The sequence below is a fragment of the Silene latifolia genome, chromosome Y (assembly GCF_048544455.1).
Source record: "Silene latifolia isolate original U9 population chromosome Y, ASM4854445v1, whole genome shotgun sequence".
Lineage (NCBI taxonomy): Eukaryota > Viridiplantae > Streptophyta > Magnoliopsida > Caryophyllales > Caryophyllaceae > Silene > Silene latifolia.
The window spans coordinates 368,217,247-368,222,706 of record NC_133538.1 but is presented as its reverse complement, the minus strand read 5'-3'; positions in this window follow the sequence as shown (position 1 = coordinate 368,222,706).

Here is a 5,460-nt window from a genome sequence, read left to right as displayed (position 1 = left end):
GATATATAATAGTATAATACTAAAAAATTCAGTTGAGGGAAAGGAAGCCCGGAGAATCGAACACGAGAAATTTGAATTCAGCAAAGCAAAGTAAAAGTTAACTAATTTTTCACATTATCTGTTTCCATCAAACAAAAAATTTCCACTCTTATCAGAACTAAGCATCTCCAAGCCAGTACATGTGACAACTTGCTTAACCCGTAACAACTAAACCCTAGCATCACCAAATACTAAACCCTAACATCAGCATACATCAAAGTATACAATCAACAACAATGATGAAAGACGAGCAGCAAGGATCAATGAAATAAACAGATAATATAATCTAAGATTGTAGTGTTAAAGCTAACATTAAAAATAATGAAAAATGATCTTACCAGCAGCAACGTTTAACGGCGATGAAACACAAGTGACCAACGACAATAAGGCGGTGGCCGGAGTACGAGCAAGCACTGACAAGAAGGGGCAACTGATAATTTTATTGAAAATAAAACTTGCCATGGTGATAATTCAACTGTGCGAAGGAAACAATTAGGGTGCAGTATGTAGAAGTGTAAACGCCAAGTTTTCATTTGATTGAATTAATTAGGGATTTATGTGTTGGAGCCAGTGTCCTCCACAGTTAATGTGATAACGTGTATAAATCTCTTATAGGTTCACAGGGTATACTTAGTATTTTATCAGTTGATTAACGTTTACTAATAACGGTTGGCTTGCTAGAAGTTTGACGTTATTATCATACTGATGGCGGTGATAAGATCCCTAAAAGTCACACCTAAAGGATGTGTTTGAGAGATGTGATTATATGAAAATATAATCACATTGATGCCTTATATGACTAAATGGTTAGTCCATGTATTTGACTAAAAGGTTAGTCAATGTGATGATGAGTCGATTATTTAATACAATTAAATAATATCAGCTGAGACGAATTAATTGTTAATTCGTAAATCGAATATAAACAGTTATATTTAATTAATGTATATAATGTTAGCTTAAACGAATTAAGATGTTAATTCGTAATTAAACATAAACGGTTATATTTAATTAGCAAATTATAAATATATGATATTTATAGTTAATGTATATATTATACGAAATTGTCATAATAAATGTTGACAGACCGGTATTAATAAATCGACTACAATCTGTTGTGTGTGTGGACTTATTAATACGTGATGACATAAATGACAATTGATAAATATACACATTTTATACAATTTGATAACAACCTAAAAATAAGAAGATTTTTCTCCTTATTTTGGTTGGTTACACAGTTTTGGAAAAAAAAAATTAGAAAAATATCTTCCCTTTTTTACTCCTTTTACACGGTTAAAAGGGATAGAGGGGAATCATTTTTCTCACTTGATTTTTGACCTAAAACACTCTAATCTCAAAACCCTAAAAACTACCCTAAAATTATTAGTAAATTAGGCTTTTCTTTCTAGCAAGAAAGAGGCATTTCTCGGAGCATCTTGGGTGCAACGATTAGGAGAATATCGATCTCGATATTTGTTCTTAGGCCAAATTGCTAGGACCGGAGGTTAATTCTAATCTCTATTCTTTTGTTTATGCAATTTCGTTTAAGACTAATAATTTCATATTTCATAATTTCGTTATAATCCGAATTTTCTTGATGAAATATACCGATATTTCCCACAAGTGGTATCAGAGCATAGGCCACGAAATTATTTTATATGATTTTCATAAATGAAACAAAAAAAAATATATAAATTTTTTTTTTTGGCCGTACCATTTTTTTCTGCCGAGATTTTGTTTTTTTTTTTGGTGCTTTGTTTCCATTTTGATTAATTGGTATTGTTGTTTTAATAAGTTAAGATGATAATATGATAATTTTGTAGATGTTTTGATTTGATAAAAATTAAATTGAATGTCAATGGAAATTGTTTTTGATTGATGATGTTCATTTGTTTTGCTATATAGTTTTGGCATACATGGTGTCAAATTGTTGTTTAACAATCATGATTCATGAATTTAATAATTTTCAAATCAATTGTGATGAAACAAATATTCAGATAATCGATTTAATCATAATTTAGATATTCATTTTAAGGATTAAATTGAATCATCTAGTTTGGATCTATGTTTAAATTAAAAATTGATGATTATGCCAATCTTGTTATAGTAGCTACATTAAACAAATTGTTCACATAAAAGGTTTTTTTTTCGAGAAAAAGAAAAAAAAATGTTTTTTTCGACTTTTTAGGACAGAATGCCGAGAAGAAAAGGAAAAAAAATTTCGTTACTTTTAGGGCTGAATGCCGGAGAGAAAAAAAATTATGTTTTTTGTTTTGGCCAATAATTATTATACATTATATCTATAATGTATGATTGTTTGTTGTGAAAAGTTCACAAATTTTAGACACCCAATTATTTTAAAGTGGTTTAAAATAATGTTCGTTTAATTCATATTACAAGTTAATGTGTATTAAGATTGGAATTATTGTGAGTAATTGAGGAATTGTCACATAATTTTGATCATTTTAAAATAGGTAGTTTGGATAAATTACTCTACATAATTAAGGAATTATGTCTTGAATGATTAATTTTTTGTTGATGCATTTTATTTAGTTGAATGATTTGTTGAATGGTTTATTTACGTATTTTTGCAATCGGTTGTAATTTGTATTACATAGTGTGGCCTTAGTTGATTATGTTTTCGTAATGATGGAAACATAATCTTGATGTAATTTTGAGATCTCGAATCTCCTTTGATTTTCTTTAGTATTATGTTATTGAAATTAGAATGTAAATAGGTTTATTTTGTAATTTATTAATTGTAATTTTGAGAAGACTAAAGATGGAGATTGGATTGCTCACTCCCGCTACATGGACCAAGATGGAACATCAAGACAAGCTTCTCGGGTCCTAGGAAGGATTCCAAAGTTGTATTTATGTTCATTTTGGTAGATAGGCCACACTAGGACTTTGTTTTTTGTTTTACGTTTTTCCATTCTCGTTCCTTTTCTTCGCTTGATAATTAGTGCATCATATTCCGCCTAAACCAAACCACCTAATTATATGCATGAAAATTGACTCATATAGTTTGAATGTTAGTTATCATGGACATAAAGATGTCACACTATTTTAAGCCATCATCTTAGTTTATTCATTCTCGCATGCTAGATATTAGTTCACTTAAAATGTATTAAAATAAAGTTGATGGGATCTTCCTCTAAAACGAAAATTGAGACTAGTCTTTATAGGCCAAACAACTATGAATCCCTTCTTCGTCGGTAGGCATATAGGACCTTACTCTCCATGTGACCCCTTCTACGTTGGATAAGTAGTTTGTGTTGACTTATTTTACCTCAACATTATAATCCGAAGAGTTTCTCGTGCTTATGATGGACTATAGATAAAATTTACAGAAATTTATCAACCAAGAATTCTAATAGTAGAATTAGCCAAGAGGTTGGCTTATCAATTACAGATAATTGAGTCTTGGGATCATTTATATAATTCTTGAGGGAGGTCAATTGTATAAATGCTTGAGTCTTCGCATTATAACAGTTTTTGCATTAGACTTAAATCATAACGATGAGTATGCTTATTTTAGTTTTCCTCTTCTTTTCGCAGTGTAGAATTCGTTTTATATTGACAATACTGCTTACAACAAATGGCTGGAAATAATGATATCCCTAGGCCAAGTGCCACACTTGCACGCGAGTCCTGGCTCAAAACTTTCATGGACCACATGAATCAGTCCACACGACTGAAGAATGACGGGTCCAACGTTGCGGACTGGGAGGCATTATTACGGAATGTTGCCATTGCTGACGGTAAGCTCAAGTACTTAACTGAGCCAATACCGCCAAACCCAGGCCCCAATGCAAGAGCTAACGACTCACTTTCTTATAGTGACTTCGTCATGGAAGCGGGTGCGATAAAGAACGTACTCATTTTTTAAATGGAAACCAATTTGCAAAGACGCTTCATTGCCCAAGGTGCAAACAAGATTTTCACCACGCTCACTAATGAGTTCTCAAAAGCACCGAGAATCGTTACTTATGAGCATACCTGTCGCTTCTTTGATGCGAAACTCCAAAAGGGCCAACCGGTTAGCCCACACATTCTTAACATGATTGAGAATGTCGAGAAACTGGAGGCACTTGATTGCAAAATCAGTGAGAGCATAGTCATTGACCGTATGCTTCATTCAGTTCATGATGGTTTTGCCCTTTTCAGGGCAAATTACTACATGAATGACATGAAGAAAAGTCCTCATGAGCTACACTCACTTCTCGTACAGACCGAGAAGGATATGAAATTGAGTGGGAGCATGAAGCAAGATGTTCTCATGATTTCCAACAAGAATAAGGGTAAGGGCAAAGCTCACGGCGACCTAACTGTAGGAAAGCCAAAGTTTAAGAAGTCAGGAAACGGTAAGAGTGGGCCTGGTGAGACTAGTGGCTCACAAGGCAAGGAAAAGAGTAAGGGAGGTAACGTTGAGTGCCACCATTGTCACAAGACTGGGCATTGGAGGAGGAACTGTCCCGTATACCGTGAGGACATAAAAGCAGGCCGCGTCACTCCTGTTGGTATGTCATCTTATATTCATATGATTGAGATTAACCATGTAAGTTTTGGAACTTGGGTACTTGATACTAGTTGTGGTTCTCATCTGTGTAATCATTTGCAGGGCCTAAAAAACATCACACCCCTCGCAAAGGGTGATGTGGACCTGCGAGTCGGGAATGGAGCAAGAGTTGCTGCAGTCTCAAAGGGAACATACGTAATCCAGCTCCCGAGTGGTTTTTAGTTATATTTATATAACTGTTACTATGTACCCAGTTTGTCTAAGAATATTATTTCTGTTTCCGTACTTGATAAAGACGGTTTTTCATTTTCAATAAAGGACAATAGCTGTATTTTCTCTTTTAATGAAATGGTTTATGGCAAAGCAGTTTCCATGAATGGAATTTATATCTTAGATAAAACCACAGATATATTACATGTGAATAATAAGAAATTAATGGTTGGTGACAAAGATCAGACTTATCTATGGCATTGTCGAATGGGACACATAGATGAAAAATGTGTAAAGAAACTCATTGAGAGTGGGACTATATCCACATTTGATTTCTCATCATTTGGCACGTGTGAATCATGTCTTATCGGCAAAATGACTCGAATTTCCTTCAAAGATATTGGAATGCGCGCTAATGACCTATTAGGACTCATACATACTGATGTATGTGGACCTGTGTCAATCACCGCAAGAGACGGCTATAGATATTTTATCACTTTCACGGATGATTTGAGCAGATACGGATATGTCTATTTAATGAAGCATAAAAGTGAGTCTTTTGAAAAATTCAAGGAATACCAGAATAAGGTTGAGAACCAACTGGGTAGAAAGGTTAAAGTACTCCGTTCAGATCGTGGTGCCGAATATCTTTCAAATAAGTTTGATCAACACCTTAAAGACTGTGGAAT